Genomic DNA, 24219 nt, shown 5'->3' with positions numbered 1-24219 from the left:
AACCTAGTCTCCAAAAATCCATGCCAGTGGCTATTTCTTTCCAGATCTCTGGAAACACACAAGATTAAGTCCTCCTTTGCTGTTCTTGGTATTTGGATTGCTCTTACAGAAGCTTTCCCTGCAGCCCTGTAGTAAAATAATCTGCATCCTTGTGTTCCACCTCTCCCTTAGTCTGCAGGCTCCTTGAAAGTAAAGATTCAATTTTATCTATCCATGTATCTCCAGGACTAAGAATAGAACTGGACACACAACAGGACTGGGCTCTGGAGTCTGGCACCTATAGAGTGAGCATAAGACCGGTTTCTACTTCACAGCACAATGTCCAGCATGCTGGCTGTTATCATCATCATCAAGACATGAGAGTTAAATTCTACTGAACCTAATAATATGAAGACAGGTGTGAGCATTGTTCCCCTGTGAATTTTCTACTGCATCTGATTTCAGGTATTTTGGTGAAAAAAAAAATGTGCTTTTAATTATCTGGAAAATACTAAAAATTAAATTTATCATATATTTCTAAGGCTTTCAATTTTGTACAAACTATTTCTTAATTTGTACAGCACCATTTCTACCTCATTTCCAGTAGAACTATAGAATGTCTATGTATTTTAGAAGGAAAGGGGAAGAAATACTAAGGAAATGAGAGGAAAATAGGGGCAGGTACACAGAAAATAGTCAAAGTTAACTGTGGACAACATTGATATGGAGAAAAATGATGGGGCAAGATTTTTCTCACAACCCTGCATCCCAAAGCCCTTAAATACTTTCACCAACTTCCAGATACAATGGTGAGAACTTCTGCTACAAAATTATTTTTGCAACAGCTAAGAGGCCTTCATGTTTAATCATTAGAACATATATAGGAGCGTGGTATTGTTTTATAGTCAAGAGACTGGGGCTCATGGATGTCTAAGAGCTTACCAAAAATTTTGCATTCAGAAAGCAGCAAACCTGCCATCTGAACTCTGGTCAAATTCAAGACCCCTTACCCACTTTTAATCATATCTTCACCACTTCTCCAAAAGAGTCACATGAGAAAATAATTAATCATTACCCAAAGGAATTATCAAGCTCTTCCTCCACAACAAATGAGCAGTTAGATTCTAGGAGGATCCAAATGAAGCATAAGCCCATGCCCTTGGTTTCCAACACCAAGGAAATGTGAGGAATTAAGACTTAATAAGTGTTTGCATTTAAGGGTAACTCTTAGGTCCCTCTTCTAATGAAGTTTGGATAGAAGTGAACCAAAACTGAGGTTATCAACTAATTAAGCTTCATTCTTTTGCTTTATATGGACCCCATCTTGAAGTCCCAAAAGACCAAGCTATGCAATTTGTTATGTGAAGAAGCTAAAATAATCAAGAGACATTGAGCAAACAGTCCAGGTCTCCTAACCAAGGGAAACATTAGCAATACCACTAGATTGCCAGATACAAAGAAAGATGGGATACAAAAGAGATTCAAAACAAAGGAGTGTTCACAGCTGTTGCTATCCAGAAGGCATCATAGAGAAACTGGCATTAGAGCTAAGGATATTTAGATCATATTCTTTCATCCTAAAATTGTAAAAAGGTCTGAAAAGATGTACCATGATAAGTACCTACCATCCAAGTTATATTATCGAAATAAAATTCCAGCCTTCATACTGCAGAGCACATAGGAACAATTAGATGATTTTTGAACAATTTAAAGAAAAGACATTTTCCAGATTAATGGAAAGCAATTGAGTAAATGTGTTCTTTGCTTAGAAATCCCAGAAATAATTATCAGCATGAAAGGTAACCATCAAGCAAAATGTCGATGATTTTTCAGGTTGGGTTTTCACCCCCTCAGAGTTATTAATAAACTTACCACATTTTGGTTAAAATACTCATTCATAGGGAATATTAATTTACTCAAAATGAATAGAACTATAATATTTAAACATGTATTTTGCCAACAAAAATTAATTTGGGTTGAGTTTCTTAGCATACATAATTCCACTGGGCAAAGTCACTTCTTCTTCCATCCTGTCACAAGAGCAAAGTAAAGCAACCACATTTTAAATGTTTAATTAGAAGCAAAATCAAGTTTATATAATGATATACCACACTGCTAGAAAGTAATAAAGATAAACATCTTTGTACATTATCAACACTGACAAACACTGTCAAATTTCACTTTGCTTGCTTACAGATTGCAGAAAGAAACTTCTATTGTATTAAATGGCTTTTCCGATACCACTTCAGGGTTCAGTGGTTGTTTTTTTTTTTTTCCTAAGAACTTGGGGTTAGGATAATTTGAGGCATTAGAGTTTTGACAGTGACATTTCCTTGTAATTGAGAGAAGTTTGTGAAGTTCAGACACGATTGCGTTTGCCTTTAGCAAACACACCGTTCACATTTTAAGAAAATCTGCTGACGCAGTCCTAATGAAACTGTTTCAGCCCTGCCAAATCACCGACAGATGTGCTTGCCTGCCAAGGGATTTCCCTCAGAACGTTCTAATTTTCTTCTTTCTGTTTAGAGAAAGTTCATTTAAAATCTGTTAAAGTGTATTAATGCACAGTGTTGCATTATAGCTTGCTGTGGGCATACTGGTAAAAGAGAAGTTACATGAAGACCAGCGCTGGGGTATCTACCAAAAAGTTAAGAGATCCATCAGAAACAGAAACCTTCCCTGTCCCTGGTCTTGCAGAAGGGAGGGCCTCATGCAGTTCACAGAATTCACATTGCATAATTTCAGAGTGTTCCAACAGAGAGGGGCTCATCTTATCCTCCACGTCCATTTAAAAATGTGTGTGTTGCTGACACCGCTGTCGAGAGAGATGAAATGACTTGTCCACAGTCACAAGGTCCATTGTCTAGTGACAAAGGGGCCACTCACAAATGCCAATTTAGTGAAGAAAACAAAAGGTAGTTTTTACCTATTAGTTTTACACAAAGGATGAGGCTCAAAGATAAGATCCTTGGGGTATGGAGTGAAAACTTATTTATTATCAGATCAATGTTTTCTACAGTTCCTGTGGTGACCACGGAGGAATCTAATTTTGGAAACTTCATTAGAGTTGCCAACAAACTTAACCGGTAAGGCGAGGATTAACACAACTTTCTTTAGTGAATTAAAATTGACTTCTGGGTGTTGGTGCAAGTGTAAGACAATACCACAATGACAGTGCCTTCAAGGAAGTAAAATGTTTAATTCTTTCAGTTAAAAAAGTCCAGGGGTTTGTTGCTGTTGTTGTTGTTTGTTTTCTCTTTCTCTCTCTTTTTTTTAAATGAATGCAATACTCAAGTCTGAATGGGACAGGTAACCACACTCACTCCTGGATCAGTATAAGTGCCCATCTACTGACTGAAAAGTATAATGAATGGCTATTATTCTCACCTATCTAAACTCCCTTCCTTTTGGGCAGGATTTCTCTCCCTTGGTGCTATTGACATTTGGATCAGATACTTACTTGTTTTGGAATGCTGTCCTGTGTCTTATAGATATTTATGTCCTCTAATGTCCTCTACCCACTAGATGCCAGTACCACCACCTCCCAAGTTAGGACAACCAAAATGTCTCCAGACATTGCTAAATGTCTCCTGGTGGGAGGGGGAGGGGGCTACCAAATCACCCCCTGTTGAGAACCACGGCTCTAACAGCTATTCACATCATATGTTCAGTAAGTACTTAGAGCTCAGCCATCTTATAGCCACTTCCAATGTCCACCAATCTGTTCACCTGAGGGCACCAACTGCCAGCTCTTCTTCCCTATGATCTTTTCTTTAACTCCATATACACCAACAGAGGCAGAAGGGTCATCAGGGCTTGCTGATTTCCAGAGCAACATGCCAAGTGAAGGAAAGTGGTCTAGTCCAAAGATGTAGAACAGTCCTGGTTGAGGAATAGGCCCAGGATATTTAACAGGATCTCAGAAGATAGAGCAGGGACAGGATATTTAATAGATTCTCGGAAGAGAGAACGGGGCTCAGGTCCCCAAGCATGGGTTGTGCTCTACTCCAACATAGCTTTCCATTCCACATCTCCACAATGTCTATTGCCATAGTTTTAAATTTTTAAGATGCACCAGAATCACCTAGAACACTGATGAAAACATAGATCTTTGGGACCCATCTCCAGAGGTTCTGACTTGATAAGGCTGAGGTAAGATCCAAGAATTTCCTTTATTAATTGATGCTGCTGGTCCCAGGACTACACTTTGAAAACCAGTTACCTTTAGAAAAGTAGGCAGAAAGCAACATCCAGTTTCTCAAACTTAAATCTCAGAATTCAGAAGACAAACTAGTCCCAAATAATTTGAAAAGGGGCCAAGGGATCCATTTACCAGTTCAGAAATGAACATAAACACCCATTTTACTAGTAAGCGGGATGCAAAGAGAAGGCATGCTTCTCTCACATGCAGACAAGTCTGGGAGATAGAAAGGTGAGAGGAAGAGAGGAGGATTATGTAAAGGACAGATGAAAAGCTCAGCTGGAAGTAAATATAACCCAAAGAGGAGACACAAGTTCCCCACGAGTGCTTTGTAATATTAAAGAACTTTATAAGAATATTTGATAAGAGTTTGGAGCTGAAAGATAAAAGGAAATTCCAGAGCTAAGCAAACACTCCGAAAAGTATTATGTACCACTGAAGATCTAATAAATAAATTAGAAACAGAAATGGGAAAAAAAAGTCAAAGCTAAAAACCAAATTAAAGGAGTGATGACAAAACTCAGTATAATGAATGGATAAAGAAAAGGCAAGAGATTTGTTAAAGCAAATGGAAGGCAAAGCATTATTTTGGAAGACAGAGAAAGTAACCGAACAAAAAGAACAATTGGTATTCCCTGAAACCATGGACTAGGAAAAGGAACACTGAATTATCACACAGAAACATAACCCTAAAGGAGGAAGAACTGAATCCATATGTGGAAATGATACATCATATTGAGAAAAAAATAAGTCAGAATCAGCATTAAGACATCCTAATTAATCTATTACACATCGAGGATAAAACTAGAGTTATTCAGGGATCCAGAAGAAGGAAGCAAGTTAACTCCAACAGGGAAAAAAGAATCAGCTTGGCCTCACACCTTCTATGGCAATCTCTGAAAATCATGTGGCAAAACCTGCAAGCTTCCGCAGGAAAGAAAATATAACCCCAAGAATATCCTTTCAGCCAAGTTGTTATTCAAGTATAAAGGCAATGGGTAGATGTCTTCAGAAGTGAAAAAGCTCAGAAAATACAATCATTATGGGCCTTCCTGGCAGGGGGTGGGGAGACCCCAAACCTTGATGATGAAAGCTATCCAACCAAAAATCAGTAAAAATAAATAATTCTGGAACGTACAAACTACATTAAAAGGACCAGGAATGAAGAGTGGGTCTAAATGAAAATAGAAGCAGAGCTAAACAAACAGGAGAATTACATTTGCAAAACAGGATGAGGATGTTATAAACCCATAATGCAAGCACCGAAGCTGGAAGGTGGTGAGAGAGGAGTTGAAAGACATGAGAGAAACCCATCATGATTATGGCATATTCTCTAGTAAATGATATTGTGTAAAACTGATGTGAAAAACTCATAAGGACTCCAACTTTCTAATGACTTCAGATTTTTTTCTTAACCTTTAGAAAGTCTCTTAGAAATAAATACCTATGATGGTAAAAAAAAAAAAAAAAGTCTCAAGTTTAGCTAATTCCTTTAGTTTTGGTTTTTCTCTTAATTCAAGTAAAATTAAAATCTTTAAAAGATTATTTATTTATTTATTTATTTATTTATTTATTTATTTGAGAGAGAGAGGGAGAGAGAGAGCACCCATGCATAAATGGGGGCAGAGGAAGAGGGAGAAGCAGACTCTCCACTGCAGAGGGAGCCTGATGAGGGCAGATCCCAGAACCTAGGGATGATGACCTGAGCCAAAGGCAGATACTTAACAGACTGAGCCACCCAGGTGCCCCTAAATTTAATGCCTCTATTTATAAAGCAGGTATATGATGGTTTTTGAGTTAGTCCTATTCTTATAAGGTTCATACTTACTAACTCTTTTTCTATCTTCCTAACTTCCTAATTGTATATGTACAATAAGAGATGTTCTTCAAATTGTCACAGTGGGCATTTTTTTGGGGGTAGTGAGATTTAGGATGATGTGTTGTTTACGTGTTGTTTCCTTCTTTGTAATTTTCTGCATTGCTTACATTATTTATATTTTTTAAAAAACCTAACATACAATGTTATATTAGTTTCAGGCATACAATGTAACAATTCAACAATTCTATACATTACTCAGTGTTTATCATGATAAAGGTACTCTTAATTCCCTTCACCTATTTCACCCATCCTCCCATCCACCTCCCCTCTGGTAATCATCAGTTTGTTCTGTATATTTGAGTCTGTCTTTTGTTTTTCTCTTTTCTTCTATGTTTTGTTCTTAAATTCTACATATGAGTGAAATCATACGGTATTTGTCTTTCTCTGACTTATTTCACTTTGCATTTTACCCTCTATTTTACCCTCCAGATCTACTCCTGTTGTTGCAAATGGCAAGATTTCATTCTTCTTTATGGATGAGTAATTAGTAATTAGAGTTGGAGCCACACACAGAGCCTAACTCCATCTTGGGAGATGATCTAGGAGGAGCTTCAGATGTATTTTTGCCACAAATAATTAGTTCTGAAGGGGAAGGATTTGGTTTATGTATGAAAGGGTCAGGTTGAAATGGCATGCTCAAGAGTAATGCTCTTCGGAGTGTTGCTTCTCTTGCCAACTCTGACCAAGTCAGTGTAGGTAGCAAATGATGGAAGGTATAGAACCCAATTCCACTCACCAGTTTCTTCACTATGTAGAAAATAGCATGAACAGGAAACAAAGCAGTGAGTGCATGCTATTGGTGTCCTATGTGATTGGCTATGGGATTGAAGAGATCTCTGCTCACTCTCCCCAATAACCCTTCAGTTGCTCAGGAGGTCTGGATCTATGCAGAGTGGAGAGTAACCAAGAACCAACGAGTTGGTAATATCACCCCAACTTAATGAATAATATTCTGCTTTTATCATGTTCATTTCACAGATTTCACAACTACCAGGAGGAATTGTATTCAGAGGGTAAGTAACCTTGTCTTTTGTTCCTACCTAAATCATGGATTCCATTCTGAAGCGCACACACGTGCACAACACCCACACACACACACACACACAATATATATAAACAAGAAAGGAAGATAATTTCCCCAAATAATAATGTCCATGAATTGAAAGCTTGGGCTATACCTTACTATGGTTTGGTTTGGTGCAGTTCTACAGAGCTAGCTTTGTAAATTAAAAGTGTGATCTCTTGAAATCACTGTGATAAAAGTGATTTGAAATCATACAACTGACAGTCATAATTGAAACAAATGCCTCTTACCACTCATAGCTCAGCTCTGGTGAGAACAAATCAATAGAGTAAAATGCTTTCGGCTCCTTGGAGAAAGGTTCCACCTGACAGATACCAGGAGATCAAATATTCACACTGCTTAGGACCACGAAGTGTATGGATTCGGACATATTTGAAAAGGCAGCAAGAGAAGGATAGAACCCCACCCTGTGAGGCCTTTGGTCACTATCCCTTTATTTATCTTTCGGTTTGTTTATCTCCTATCTCTGTCCTGCGAGTTAAAACTATACCAGTAAAAGATAAATTTCCTGCATCACGGAGCTCTCAGTCCAGTGGTGGAAACAATTCATATATGATTTAGAGCTATTGTTTTGCTAGAGATGTGCACAGTGGGTGCTACAGGAACATAATGAAAGGGAACCTATTTTTGCCCTTAAGAGGGGATTTTGAAGAGGTTGCCTGAAGTAGCATTTAGAAACAGATAATTACAAGGGATGGGAGAGGGGAAGAGAAAAAGCAACAAGGACCTCCAAGAGTTTGGGCATGTGAATTTTTATTATATGACATAGTATTTGGTCACTCTATCATAGATAAAAAAGTTTCCAAGGGAAGCCCATCTTATATATCATTCTAGAAACCAGAGGATGTTAATATTCAAATTTACCTGGCTACTTTTAAGGAGGCCCAAGCTCTAATTTCTCAAGGATGATATTCTTCTTGCCCATAATTATTACTGGAGCCAGAGGTACCAAGCGTTTCTACCTAATTTCCTGCCCAATGAAGAATTCTCCTTTATGGCATTCCTAATGGATGTTCAGCCAATTTCTTGTTAATTTTTGGCTCCTTAGCCTCTATTTCCTTTTTGTTACAGCATCCTAATTCCCTTTTGGGAAATTTTCCCTATTGTAGGCAGTCTTTGTAGGATAGTAAATTGAGCGCCCTACCATTTCACTATAGGATTTGAAGAGACCCTGGGAGACCTCTGACCAATGTTCTGCTGTCCCCACTCTACATGGACAAAGGATGGGCATGTAACCTAAACTCAGCCAGCCAGCTCTTCTCTTACAAAACTTTAAATCCTAAGTAGGGTGACATACTTTCATCCATTATTATAATGGCATCTCAACAGTCAAGTAAATTCCATCTTGATTCCTTTCTTATTTCTAAGCCTGGTCCTGCTGCATGCATCTTAATTCTGTTAATTCCCTGCTAACCTTCTAATAAATTCCATTCTAACTTATGTTAGCCCAAATTGTTCTATGTTACTAGCTGCCAAAGAACTTTAATTCTGCTTGAATCCTTCTACTCATGGGAATATCACTACTTTGTAAGGCTGATTATCCTACTGTTATATCTATGAATTTGCTACAATTATTAATTCAAGCTAAAATCAGCTTCCCTATTAATAGTGTCTGTCATCGGGAACTAGAAAAAATGAATTTTAGTCCTTTTATATGATAAATGCTTCAGTATCTGAGGACAGCAAGTAATTACCAATAACCACACCACAAAACCCAAGTCATCCCTTTCTCAATTTGTAAATCACCACCTTCTTTTCTACCATGATGTAAATTCCCCAAATCACAGAAATAGGAGAGTTGAATTGTTAAGGGGCATCATAATCATTTTCATGGGGTCCCAGGGAAAAAAGATTCTTCCTCAAAGAGTCTCTTTGAAAGAGAGCACTTCCATGTTTATTGTCTGCAAGGGCCGGTGAATGGTAGAGTTCATTGATAGGATATAGAAGGCCTTCTTATCATATAACTATTAGGTTTCTCTGTATTCCTCTCCAGTCTGCCCCCAATTAATGGTATATTATCTTCTCTACTGAAGTTGGGATAATTGGTGGTTATTTTCAGAGCAACTCATCAGGATGATAGAGATTGATTATTTTTAATTGAGGTAGCTGAGGTGCTAAACATTCATTGGGCACTAAGTAAATGTTGCTAGGATAGCAATTTCCCAAACTCCCTGTCTGATAAACAACATGTCCTCAACATTTGCAAACAATCCAAAGTCACTCCTCCCCCATTCAAGTATTCCCCCTTTTTATTCTAATATCCAGTCTGACAAGTGTATGATTCAATATTCATTTCGCTACTTCAGGAAAACATTTGTCTGTAAAAATACATCCATTCTTAAGCAGTAGTAGGTCAGAAACCCGAGTTTTCTTTTTTTTTTTTTCCCGAGTTTTCATGACAATTGGAGGAGAAACAAGGGAGGGACAGAGGAGAGTCCCTATTCTCTACAGTCCTCCCAGTCCGATGCTCACACAGCTTCATTGCTGCAGCTCAGGGCTTCTCCTTCTCCTGCTCCATCTCCTTATTCCTTTCACAGATGAAGATTTAAGGCAAGTAATTCCCTCATTCCAGAAGGAAAGGAGCTCTACTGAGAGTGCTATGATTCCTTGTGACAGAGTTTTTAAAGGAGCACAGTATAATGTCCATCTTCTCTCATGCCTGTTCACACAGAGGATGACTTCCTCTTTCTTCCACTCCCATCCTGTCCCTCCGCTCCTGTCTCCTCTTTAGGTCAGCACCGAGGATACTGTCCCAGCCTGAGGAGGCCTGAGGCAAGTTGCCTGGATCAGCACCAACCAGCATTGCACCAGCTGTCTCCTACTCTTTGGCTCCTTTTCTTCTAGTACTATGGGTGCTCCGGATTGGCTGCACCTCCCACTGCCCAGGTGAGATTTGACACGAAGTTAGGGTGAGGAGAAATAGATTGCTCTGGTTCCAGGCCACAGCAGCTATTTTAATATAGGTAAATCCATTCACCAAATGTTCAGTCCAAATCACCGTGGTTCTACTTGGGGATGGGATGATGTAGGGGCCCAGGGCAGACAGCCTCAAAATGGGCTGCTTTGGCATAAAGATTACATGGAGTTGAAATGAATCAAAACCCAGCAGATGCAAGAAAATCTCTCTGCCTCCGCCTCAACTGCTTAAATTTATTTTGGAAAGGAGAACCTATAACGGTAAGACAGATATTAACAGAGATTCTCCCCACTTTTCAAAAAGATTTTATTTATTTATTTGACAGAGAGAGAGAGAGCAAGAGAGAACAAGCAGGGGGAGCAGTCAAGGGAGAGAGAGAAACAGGCTGAGCAGGGAGCCAGATGTGGGGCTGGATCCCAGGACCCCAGGATCATGCTGAGCCAAAGGCAGACACTTAACCCACTGAGCCACCCAGGTGCCCTTAGAGATTCCACTTTACATAAGGAACCTATCTGCCCAGTAGAGTAATCTTGTTTTTCCAAACATCTCTCACCTTCTTGCTAAGGGCTTTGTATCTTCATACCCCTACTCCTCTCCTGAGCTCTCAGAAGCATCAAACTGCCTCACTGTCTTTGGAATCTCAAATTTACATGGATTCCGTGTACATACACCTATTAAATTTGATTTTCTCCAGTTAATGTGTCTCATGTTCATTTGATTCTAAGTCCAGCTAAAAGGAGCATACACCAGAGGAAGGTCTTCTTCCCCAACAGAGATAAAGTCACAAAGAGCCAGCTAATAGCAAAGGTAACTTAGCTTTCTTTTGGCCTCATGTGTGTGTATGTGTGTGTGTGTGCATGTGCATGCGTATGTTTTCCAGAAGTTGGACCAAATAGACACTGGGCCCAAAATTATCATAACAATATCACAAGTTCACACTCCATCCTGATGGTACATACCAGATTTATTTTTTTGATTAAAAAAACATATATGTATGTGTACAAAAAAAAAAAACAAATCCTAAATGATGTACATTCTTATTTGACTTGCATTTCAGTTGGAAGCACATAAACAGAAAAGACATACAAACAGAAGACACTCTAAAGGAATGGGATGATGCTAAACTGGTAAAAACCATGACATAAAAGTTTGTTTGTTTTTTTTAATTCTAAAATAATGAACTAGGGGTGGTGGAAGGGGAGGAGGGCGTGGGGTGGGGGTGACTGGGTGGCAGGCACTGAGGGGGGCACTTGATGGGATGAGCACTGGGTGTTATTCTGTATGTTGGCAAATTGAACACCAATAAAAAATAAATTTATTATTTAAAAAAATGAAATAAAATAAATAAAATAAAATAATCACTTTTCTTCACATTTTAGTATTTCATTACTGTTCTTTTCAAGTAATGCATATTTAATGTAGCAGTTTTTTTAAAAGTCTCCAATAACTCTTATTACATTGTTGGTGCCTTTTATGCTTCATATTATCTTAGAACTAATGAGATTTGATAAGCTCAATCTTTTATCTCTGGATCACAGACTGGTATGACATAAACACATCCAGGGAAGCCCCCATAGTTTCCAAATATTTTTCCTCATCCTGCTGAAATTTTCTCTCATGTGGGTTTTAGAAAGTATTCCTTATGCCCTGTGAGGAACAGGAATATCCTGACAATAGAGTAGGTAAAGTACACTGGGGAGTCTTTCACCCTATCCCCTTCCTTGAAAATTGTTGGCCCATCCTGCCAGGCTTGAGCTTCCGTCTACAGCACAGAGCAAAATAGCATCCCCTACAGAGGAGGAAAGGGGCAAGGGGACAGACTCTCTAATATCATTCCTAAGAACTAAACAGACTCACCCAGCATCTTTCTAGAAGCATGTATTTTCTTGTGCCATCTTTAAAATATTTCTATGAGAATGTAAAGGGCTAAGAGAAGGTAAAAGCTAGACATAATACAACTCATGAACAGTAGGTTTTACACAGGAGTTTTGCTGTCCTACCAGCAGCTCAGAGCAGCTCGCAGAGCACCTACAAGGTGGGCAGGGGGTGGGCACACACCTCAGGGACACACAGAAGAGGAATGCAGCCACTGCCTGGAGGTGGTGTGACACAACATGACATCACATGCTGAGAAATGTACTTGCTTAAATTCTTGTTCAATCCTTTTTTCTTATATCAAGGATAAAGCCTCAATGTGGTGCCACATGTCTTAATCAGCTGTCTAACACTTGGGAATCTCCTCGTTTAACAAAGAGAGAATAAGCCTCAGGTTCAGAGCCATTATCAGGAAATAGCATCTACCTTGAATTAATTTGTGATAATTTACTTTCACTAAGTATGTTTGTGTTTCCTTTCTCATTGTGGTAGGTGGCATGATTTTCCCATTTAAAATAGTGGCAGGGTTTCCTTTCAAAACTTATGGTTTAAAAGTAAGTTAATTCAAAGAAATATTAAATGTACATTAATATACTACATATATCAATTCTGCCAACAGATATGGCAAAAAACTGTATACGGGGCACACGGATGACTCTCATGTCACTTTGGGGATTGATGCATGACTAGATCCTGTTGCTTCCAAACATCCTCAAAAGAAAATAGCATTTTACCTGACTGGTGTGTGAAGTCACGCCTTTCCCATGTATGCGAGCATAGGTAATCCCCAAATCCACCAGCACTGGTTTTATCCTGGTACTGACTGTGGCTCCCTATTCCCTTCTACATGGAGTTCAACCTTTTGCTTCTGATGAGAAAGCATCTTTTCATAATTCCATCTACTCCGCTCAGGCAGGTTATCTCGCTGTCCCACATATAATACACACATTCATTTCTACCTGAATACCCTTCTTTATGTTGTACTCCCTAACACCCCTCCTGGAATGTGCTTCAAGAAAAAGCTTCCACTCTTCCTTGTATCAAGCCCAGAGCTCTTGCTATTGCATCAACATGCTGCGACTCAAAGCATGTGTATGTAATAAAGAACTTTATTCCAAGACTTTGTTTGCAGAAGGAAAGTAGAGTGATTGAATACATTGTTCTATAGTGAGTTTAATTGCCACTATAATCTGATCAGTCTCTAACCAGCTAATCGGCACTTAACTGGTTGCTTTAATTTTATTACAAAGCAGCTAAAATGCAGCTGTGGCTAGACACAACACAAATAAATAAAATGCATTATTATTTTTTATTATATTCATGCATATGAGTTTTATTTTACTTTTGTCAAAACTATACTTACTTCCACTCCACTAGTAATTTGTTTGTATTAAACTGGTATTGTGCATTTGTATGGTGAAAACAGAAATGTCTATTCATTGCCAAGTGTAAGTTGTATAATAAGTTGTTAGATGTACGCATCTCCATTTGCCAAATAATCTTGTAGTTCATTTAAATATTTGTACAGTGCTTCAATTACTGACATTGTTTCTATTAATTAATGATACTGGGGTTAGTTCTAAGGAATAAATAAACATAAAAGTAGAAACAAAGGAACAAGTTCATGCTTACAAAAGGAATCTGACTTCATCACCCTGAACTATAAGTGTTGCCACACAATTCTCCAGAGAATAAGGCCCAGCAGCATTAATAAAATTCTGACTAGTTTAGATTTGAACATAGGTGCAATAGGTTCCAAAGTCCTATGTAAGTATTTGAACAACCTGACCTTATTTCAGCTTCTTCAGAGAACTATCAGGAACAACCCTAGAATCAACATAAAAAATCATGTCTTTTTGTAAAAAAACAAAAAAAAAACAAAAAAACAACAAAAAAAAAAACAATGGTATAGGCAGTGCCTGCCTAAAAGGGCCCAGAAAACCACCACAAAGTGAAAAAGATATTAATAATAAAATCACACCTCAAGACTGGTCTTTGGACCTTTGACATCCTTATGCATGACCTCCAGGCTACTTACTTTTAAGTCTCAATTTTTTGATCTGTAAAATAGGAATCATAGCAGCTACTCACACATTAGTATGAGCTTTAAATAAGACAATGCCCTGGGGCTCTAGCCAAGGAGTCCAACTGCTCCTTCAGCTACTGAGATCTCTGAGCCTTACTCAGCACAGCCAGTGCTGCTCAACTCTTAGTCTTCTCTTCATCCTCCTGAGGTTCACTGATCCAACAAATGCTCATTGAGTACCTCTGGTGGGCCAGCCACCAGGAGACGCACCCGCTACACACAACACTGAAGGTCCAGTATGAAACAAAAAGCCATTTCTCCAATGAGAAAGAGGATGACTACATTTGTCTTTAAACAAAACATGCTCACATAGATAATTGTGTTAAAACCAAGATCAAGCCACCTATGGAAATATTCAATGGAACCATCCATTAATGAAGAAATGACCCCTTAGTCCAAGCTTCTCCTTTTATGTGTGATAAATGAAAACTTGTTACTCATTAGCACCAGAACAGTGCTTGTTATTTACATAGTATTGTGGCAGTTCTGAAGTATTATTTTGTGTAGTAAAGTTCAAGCCTACTCTGACTAGGTCTAAAGATCTACCTGCCTGAATATCACTACCCCATCACAGAGCCACTGAGTCCATCTACCAGAAAGAAGATGGCCAATGAAAGATCTCTACATAAAAAACATGAGCCAGTAGCTTGGTTTCATTCTTGTCCTGGATCTTTAAACTATTTCTACCCCCCGACACACACAGATGACAGTCTGAACACTCCTTACATGTGTGCAGTGAGTCGCGTGAAAGGTACTCTAGCTCTGTTCTAGGCAATCACATAAGGCTTCCTTACTTTGCTCCTGCACAGGGTCCTGATTTAATCCCTATTCCTGTTCTGCCTGGCTTCAGAGCTCTTGGCAGGATGCCACATTATTCACCTGACCCTCACCTGTTCTATCTAATGACTCAAGCACTGAACGGCCCTCAAAAATGACCTCTGCCAATCATGGGTCCATACCCAAATCTAGGGCTTCCTCTCTGACTGGCAGCCTGGGTGGGCTTTCCACAGCCTTCAGAAAAGAACAGCCAAGGAGAAGAGAGATCAAAAAGAAAGTCAACTCTCACAGAAAAGAAAGATGGGTTATTAACTAACTGTGAAATTTGGAATATAAGTCACACGTTCCCTGCTCTTCATTCTCCAAATCTGTGAATTGAGAGTCACCTAAATTGCCTTCCATATATATGTGCATGTATTATCACAGCAAAAATATGTCTTTTATCAAAAACAACAAAACCTTCTCACCTTCTCCAATTATACCAACTTGATTACTCCACCAAAAGGTGCTTGACTTTGCTAAAACAAATAAAAAACAAAAAAATACCCCTGTGCTTTGCATTAAGAGTGGAAGATAACTATTCAGTTGCTGGACAATTTTTAACATGGGGACAAGTGTGTATCCATTGTTTATTAACATCTGTACCTCTCTTATGACCATTTTACCTATGCCAAAGCTGAAGAAAATGAGCTGGGGTGGTGGTAAAGGATCATTACATTCCAAAAACTTCTGAAAGAAGGAACACCATTTTTCTCTGGCTAGCTAAATCTAAAAAAAATCTGGAAAAAAATGCCAAAAGTTTATAAAAACTTTAAGACTAGATGACAAAGCATGGCACACAGACCACCACTCCTACTTCCTCCAACTATGGCAGACATTATTAAATGATCACAGAACTCTTTCCACTGTGTCTATACATAGCCTTCAAATGCCTCCCAATTTAGCATCTCAGGTAAATGTTGGCAACCAGTCATACTTAGCATGAATAATAAGAGTTATTTGGAATTCCTGCCTTATGAGACTGACTCTATTATCTTCACTGCCATTTTGAGTATTAAGAATCAAGAATATCAAAATGTCAATACTTATATAAAATAAAATAAGAAGGGGATCTTGCCTGTAGGAACATGGCTCTGAATATTAATAGAAGATTTCAACCCTGAAACTCTCCAGAAGTTTCTTTCTTAACACTCTAAAGTCTGACTTTTGTTCCCCTTGCTCCATCTTCCCTTTCTAAAGCATAAAGGCCGCTCCCCAGTCCAAAGAGTTTCAGGTTGAGTTCTGGCCAATTGTTGTGGCACCTCAGAGTCTCACACTTCAGAGGCTGAATGTAATCTTGAGATGAGGTTGTAAATGCAGAGTGAGAGAGATGCGGAGGCAGCCCACGCTGCTGAGCCCAGAGGGGACTTGAGGGATAGAAGGCTGGTGGGGTTCCCAGTTGCTACAAAGCAGAGGGGACTGGAGGCCATCTGAGGGAAAGAGGCTATGAAGTCATAAGTAGAGATAGAGAGGGTGTGCACATCCACAAATAGGGTCATCAGAATCCTGAGCCAGCGTCATAGTAAAGTTGGCAGAAAACCAAGAGAGTAGAAAATAGCTCAGGCAGGAAGTAACACAGTTGGAAAAAGAAGGGAGAGAAATATGTAGCAAGCAAGCAAAGAAGCATTACTAACGAGCAGCCATGACTGGAAACAGACCTGGGGGATGAAGGTTAACAGGGAGGTACCCACCAAGAGGAAGAAGCAAAAAGCAAAGGGACAAACTGTGGCTCTGTAATGCTTGACACACAAAATCAGAGGTGTGCCGATTACATGGAAGCACCATGTGAGGAACTCAGTAGGTATTTCTTGTTTTACTTGAATTTTTTATGTTAATGTCACTGTGGAAACAGAATTATTGTTCTGAGACATAAGAAGAGCTTCTATCAATTTGAGAGCCCAGATAAAACCAAATACCCATTCTAGTCAGACTATAATTTGGGCTGGCAGTGCAGAAATTCTTTGTCAAACCCACCCTATTGGACCTGAAGGTCAACCCCATCATAACAGGGTGCCGCAGAGAGTCATTCTTCCTAACTAGTTATCGATTTGTAAAAAATCATGAGTGTCTTATATCAAATGACTGCTCCTGAATTGTTACCTTGGATCAACAGAGAGTAAATATTGGCATTTTCATATGGCAATCTGCTATTGGGGAATAATCTAGCCTTCCTGGAGGGACGGAAATAAAGCACATAACAGTCATTTACCAATCATATAATATTAGACACCAGTAATTTGTCATTCACTGCAGTGTTCTAGAATCATTAGAGGAGACATTCAGCTGCTCTCAGATATACCAGGTCTGATCATATAGGAAACGCCATTCTGCAGGGTGAATGTACCAAGCCTGCGCTAAGGTTTCATCACTTTAGACTGAAAGTTAATGACCAGTGCAAACCACCACACTATTACAGTAAAAGAGCAGCAGTACAAAGGGCCTAATAAATCAAAAATTTAAATGGGATATTCATTTTAGTTATGGTTATTAGAGCAAAGTGATGGCCCAATTTACTTACACAATGACTTACATTGATCGTAACAGTATTTTAAGTGATATTACCCGTTAATTGATTAAGCAAATATTCTATTAGTACCTACTATGTGCATGACACTCTACCAGATTATTTGAGGCATATTCAGGCATAAAAGAGATAATCTCTACCTTCAAGAGGCTTGTAATCCAATAGGGAAAGAAGACCTTTTGCAGAACTCTTGTACAAAGTTAAATATGACTATACAATATAAAAGGTGTACAAAGAGAATGCTTCAAGACTATGAAAGGAGACATGACTTATATAGTCATTTTATAAAGAAAGTCAGGTAAGATTGTATATAGAAAAATCATTTGCACATATGTTAAAGAAAAATAATATACTTTGGAGAAGCCAAAGTTGCAGGGAAAGAATGCCCAGTCACAAAAACAAGTAACGCAGGTGGGCTGGATAATCTATTGTCAACCCCTATCACCAACTCCTTCTCAGCAATCTATATTGCAAAGCTGATAATGAGAACTACATTTTCCAGAATACCCTTCCCTAGTGGAGCCAGCCAATGAGAGAACAGTGAGAAGATACGGAAGGCAAAGAGATGGAGAAGCCATCCTTAGAAGTCAGACAAGTGTGTACAAATTAGATCTTCTTCACTTTCCACTAAGAGAGTGGGTTATAATGAAGTGGTTAATTCAATACAGCCTTGCTTTCTGTATTGAAACTATAATGTGGGGGATCCCTGGGTGGCGCAGCGGTTTAGCACCTGCCTTTGGCCCAGGGTGCGATCCTGGAGACCCGGGATCGAATCCCACATCAGGCTCCCGGTGCATGGAGCCTGCTTCTCCCTCTGCCTGTGTCTCTGCCTCTCTCTCTCTCTCTGTGACTATCATACATAAATAAATAAAAAAAATTAAAAAAAAAAAAAAGAAACTATAATGTGTCTCTGAGTTACTAACACCCATGTCACTGATTCACAATTGTGGAAACTGCCTAGATTCTTCTTTTTCATATGCTTTATTAGCATGTTAGTTGACTTATGTATATATTATCACCTGTTTGAATATCTATAGGACCTATTAACATCACATCTCTTGTAAACTCACCCCAGAAATGCTGGTGTTTGTTTTGTTTAATTCATTATATGAATCTGCATATAAACAAACATAAACAGAAGCAATTCTAAGCCACTATAGGAAAGCCATACCTGGTGTCAAAATATTTCATCACATTTAATGACTATGATATACAGCAGTATGCTAAATCACTTTCTCCTCCATTCCTTTTTATTTTTTTAATTATATAAGCAATATTCTCTTGGAAGTCATAAGTGATTATAGCAAGGGTGCCAGATTTGAAATTTAAGAAACAATACCATTTACATTAATATCAAAGTATGCAATATTTGGGTATAAATCAAACAAGCTATGTCCAACATATATATGAGAAAAACTACAAAACTCCAATTATGAAAGAAATCAAAACAGATCAAAAGAGAGAGAGAAAGAGATTCCATATAACTTGATAGGAAGACTAAATATTGTAAAGATGTCGGTTCTTCTGAAATTAATTCACAGATTCAGTGTGATCTCAATAAAGATCCCAGCAAGCTATCTTGTGGATACCAACAAACTGATTCTAAAATTTATATGGAAAGGCAAAAGATCAAGAATATCCAACACAATATTAAAGGAGAATAACAAAGTCAGAAGACTGACATACTGAATTTCAAGATTTACTACAAATCTACAGTAACCAAGACAGTGTGATATTGGCCAAAGAACAGACAAATAAATAAGTAGAAAATAATTAAGAGCCCAGAAATAGAAACACAGAAATATAGTCAAATGATTTTTGACAAAGGAACAAAGGCAACCGAATGGAGAAAGGATACACCTTTCTTTCTTTCATTCTTTTGTTCTTTCTTTCTTTCTTTCTTTTAGAAAGAGAAAGAGCATGTTGCAGAGGGACAGAGGGAGAGAGAGAAAGAATTGCAAGCAGAATTTTGCAATTCTTCACACTCTGCTGAGTGTGAAGCCTGATGCAGGGCTTGATCCCACAACCCGGAGATCACAACCTGAGCTGAAATCAAGAGTTGGACACTCAACTGACTGAGCCACTGAGGGGCCCCGAGATACTGTTTTCAACAAATGGTGCTGAAACTACTGAACACCATATGTAAAGGGAAGAAAAAAGGAACAGAATATAGACACAGACCTTATACTCTTCATAAAAATTAGCTCAAAATGGATCATAGATGTAAATGCAAAACATAAAAGTAGAAAACAAGATAAAAGAAAATCTAGATGATTTTGGTTATGGCAACGACTTTTTAATATAATACCAAAGGCAAGATCTATGAAAGAGATAGTTGATAAGCTGAACTTCATTAAAATTAAAGGGGACCCCTAGGTAGCTCAGTGGTTTAGTGCCTGCCTTTAGCCCAAGGCATGATCTTGGAGTCCCGGGATCGAGTCCCACATTGGGTTCTCTGCATGGAGCCTGCTTCTCTCTCTGCCTGTGTCTCTGACTCTCTCTCTGTGTCTCTCATAAATAAGTAAAATCTTAAAAAAATAAAATTAAATAAAATCAAAAACTTCTGCTCTATGCAAGTCACTGGCAAAAGAATGAGAAAATAAGCCATAGACTGGATGAAAATATTTTCAAAAGACACATCTGATAAAGAACTGTTACCCAAAATATACAAAGAACTCTTAAAATACAAAAATGAGAAAATGAACAACCCAATTTTAAAATGGGCAAAGACTTGGACACCTTATCCAAGAAGAGATAGCAAATAAACATATGAAAAAAATGCATCAGAAGTCATTGTGAATTACAAATTAAAATAACAATGAGATACCACTACATATTTATTAAAATGGTGAAAATCCAAAACACTAACACCACCAAATCCTGGAGAGGATGTGAAGCAACAGAAACTCTCATTTATTGCTGGTTGGAATGCTAAATGCTACACAGCCACTTTGGAAGAAAGTTTGGCAGTTTCTTTCAAACTAAACATATTCTTACTAAATTATCCAACAACCATACTCCTTGATATTTACCCAAATGAGTTGAAAATTTATGTATACACAAAACTGCAAACAAATGTTTAACGTAGCTTTGAATTGTTAAACTCATAATTGCTAAAATTCATAATTCATAATTGCTAAAACTTAGAAGCAACTAAGATATCCTTCCGTAGCTAAATGGATAAACAAACTGGTACCTCAAGACAAGAGAGTATTACTCAGTGCTAAGAGGAATGAGCTATAAAGCCATGAAAAGACACAGAACCTCAAATGTATATTCTAAGTGAAAGAAACCACTTTGAAAGGGCTACACAATGTATGAATCCAACTATATGACATTTTGGGAAAGGCAAAACTATGGAAACAATGGTTGCCAGGGGTTCAAGGGGAGGAAGGGAAAGATGAATAGATGGGGCACAGGGGATTTTTAGGGCAATGAAACTATTCTGTGTGACGCTGCAGTGTTGGATATATGTCATTAAACATTTGTCAAAACCCATAGAATATACAATACCAAGAGTGAATCCTAGTGTAAACTACAAATTTTAGTGTATAAAAATGTATCAAAATTTGCTATCAATTGTAATAAATGTGCCTACCACATTAATACAATGATGGGGGAAACTGGGGATGGTGATGGGCTATAGGGGAACTCTGTACTTTTTGCTCAATTTTTCTGTAAATCTAAAATTGCTCTAAAAAGGGTCTATTTTTTTAAAGGGGTCTATTTTTTAAAAATCAAGTAATAACATAAAGACATTCTTGCGAAAACCTCAAACCATTCAGAGCATGTAGACAAAAACATTTAAGTCCCAAGTGATTCTTTCATACTAATCCCTCTTTCATCTCAAGGGGTAAATGCTATTAATGATTTGGTATGTATACTTCCATACCTGCTTTTTAATATAGCTATTTATATATGGGTACATTTCCACTAAGTTATTTTTTAATATATATGGACCATTTCATGCATATTATTCTGAAATATGCACAGTTCTTTAAGCCATCGACTAGTAATTGTCCTGGCCTTATAGGAAAACATGATCCAGAAAATGCATTTCCATGGTTGGTATGCTATAATCTAAAACTTCTTTTGTCTTCCCAGAGCATTGTACAGTGATGAGCATATTATGGGAACTCTAGAAATGTTTATGGATTGATGGGCAATTAAGTCAAGATGAAAAAGAATGAGGCCATTAAAATACACCTACATGGTCTGACAGTTAAATTTTAGAGAGAATCGACCCTTTGACTACACAGTCAGTATACCAGTGGAGTGTCCATTGTATAGGGTGAAAAACCCTTTTCATGTTTAATAATGATTTTAGCCCTTGGGGCTATACACAATGTAAGGATTGGTAACCACATTTCAGAGGCAAGAAAACTGAGGCTTGGGAAAGTTAAATAACTTGCTCAAAATAATCTGACTCATTGGCAATAGAGCTGAAATTCAAAACTCAGTCAAGCCTTCAAGTCTCATGGTACCATTCCAAAGTACCATCTACAGGTAACAGGTACCCACTGGCCCTTTTGTCACACAGTCCTAATTGGCTGAAAAGACCATCTGCATCCAACAGGGACAGGATCACATCCATATCTTACTCAATATTGGGTCTCCATCTTTCACTTTCCTGAAGCTGACCCTTATTTAATCACATGGGCTGTTTAAAGGTAGAATGCTAGACAGAGTTTTTACACAATCTGGTGCTCAGTTGCTTAGCAAACTGTTTTTATCATTAGGTGGGCAGGACTCACACACTGTTAAGTGAAAGAAAGGCAAAGGGGAATATATAGTAAATCCAGTGTTTATATGAATTTCATCCACAGGGAATATAGCAAAATAATCACAACTCAGTGGAAAAGGAGCTTTTGAGTGGGTTGTGAAATAAGCTATTAAGTCATGCAAATAAATCCAATGTCAACATCTCAGCCTAGTCTGATTGGATTCATGCATTGGAACTCATACTTCATGAGGATTTAAGACCCCCGATGTTCTCAGGGGTTTATTTAGTTGTTGTTCATTTGGTTTTCTGGGTTTTCTTTTGGGGGGGGAGGGGATTTTAGGGAAGGCATGCCTGCTTTAAGGTGGGAAGCTCATGTGAAAAGGAAGTCTGTGTGCTGCAAAGGTTGAGAAAGTATATGATCCCAAGACCATATCAGAACTTTCAGCCTTTACCATTTCTTAGCTCTGTGCTCTAAAGAAGCATCCTCTCTTGTGCCATGTAACCTATCCATCTTACTGTCCCATTAGCTACTTCTGCCCAACCAGGCAGGGACCCAACAGTCAGATAATTCAGAGAGTATCCTCATCCAGGAATTGGAGATGTTGCTATTGATGGCAGAGACATTAACCTGTGAGTGGCTGCAAGCACCCTTTCCCCCTGTGCAACCCATCTTCAAGAACATTGTAAGACTTTGCTTATCTTGTACAAGGCCATAACTTCAATACCTAACCCAGCACCTGGTACACATAGTAGACACCACACAAATACACACTAATCTGTTACATGAGTGAAAAATAACCTTCTATTTTGTTATATAATTGCATGGCTGGATCTATTTGATACCAACATTTAGCTGTCTCTGACCAATGGACCATTCTTGTATTCCCAGTGCCAAGCACAAGTCCTCCTGGCTCAAAAAAACAGTTGTGCTAAGTAGTATGCTCTAAATTTTATATGCCATCTCATTTAATTCCATGTAATGCCTATGTAAATATATATCCTCATTTTACAGATGAGAAATCAGGGCTTCAGAGAAATCAAGTAATCTAGCTACAGTCCCAAAGCTAATACTTGATAGAACCAGGATTTAGGTCCCACTCTGTTTTAGCTGCAAACTCTATGTCCTCATCTGCCCTGGGTTGTGTTCTGCCCTAAGATGAAGCACTGTATACATGCATCACTCAAATGCAGATACCAATGTTTAAATCCAGAACCTTTTAACTTATGAAACACTACTGTGTGAAAGACATTGGAAGATTCATAGACTCAGTGTACTCAGAATGGAAGGAACAAGCATAAGGATATAATAATACTGGTGAAATACGAATGAAACAGTAGTTAGAAATGAATTGTGAATTCATGAATTTTCCATGGTGGGAAAATTCTAAAAAGAGTAAGAAACTCTTCATTCTGGAGTGTCTTCAGAAGAACATTGTCTAGCTAAATATCTGCCCCACTTGATTGGGTCTTTTTTTTTCTTTTTAGATTTTATTTATTTGAGAGATGCACTGAGAGAGACAGAGACACAGGCAGAGGGAGAAACAGGCTCCATCAGGGAACCCTACGTGAGACCTGATCCTGGGTCTCCAGGATCACGCCCTGGGCTGAAGGCAGATGCTTAACCAATGAGCCACTCAGGTTTCCCTGATTGGGTCTCTATATTGCCCAAAAGCAGGTGGGGGGAATGGAAGGTTTCTCTCAAGGTCAGTATCTCCTCTCTGCCTCCTCCTCTCCCCTCTTCCTTCAGTATCTCCTACATATGAGGAGGCAGTGTGCTGAAGAATAATGAATGAGACACAGCTTTTGTTGCTGTTTTTCTTTTCAAATCCTACAACAGATAAAAAATAGGACAAAACATGGTTAGTGCAGCTCAAGTAATGCACAGAGAAACTCACTCAGCCACAGTATGGTCTGAAGAGCTGCCTAGGCTAAGCTTCAGTGGAGTCAAGAGCTTGGGTATGCAGAGAACTTCACGCAGTTCAATGCTGCCAGAACGTAAAGCAAGAAGCAAAGAGTGGTGAGAAATGAGCAGGACAGGGTGGCTTACTTTCCAAGTAAGTCATGTTATGTTGACAAGTTATAGATGTATATTTGGAGAGCTTAGGCAGAGGCCTGACAAAGTTGGATATGAAGTT

At 38.4% G+C, this 24219-nt stretch overlaps 1 protein-coding gene across 16 annotated transcripts in view; it reads right to left on the bottom strand.

Moving 5' to 3' along the window:
• FHIT (fragile histidine triad diadenosine triphosphatase) overlaps positions 1 to 24219 on the bottom strand; it is a 1380560-nt gene that overhangs the window by 809310 nt on the left and 547031 nt on the right. Inside the window, exon 1 of one of the 16 annotated variants that reach the window (XM_049097836.1) lies at positions 6796 to 6872. The exons of the other annotated variants lie outside the window; for them this stretch is intronic. The gene's annotated coding sequence lies outside the window, so the exon portion shown is untranslated. Of the gene's footprint in view, positions 1 to 6795; positions 6873 to 24219 lie in introns of those variants that run through there. 16 annotated transcript variants of the gene reach the window in all.

Source organism: Canis lupus, chromosome 20, assembly GCF_003254725.2.
Source record: "Canis lupus dingo isolate Sandy chromosome 20, ASM325472v2, whole genome shotgun sequence".
In the NCBI taxonomy this organism is placed as follows: domain Eukaryota; kingdom Metazoa; phylum Chordata; class Mammalia; order Carnivora; family Canidae; genus Canis; species Canis lupus.
The sequence above is the reverse complement of the archived record's forward strand: the minus strand, read 5'-3'. Positions and strand labels throughout refer to the sequence as shown.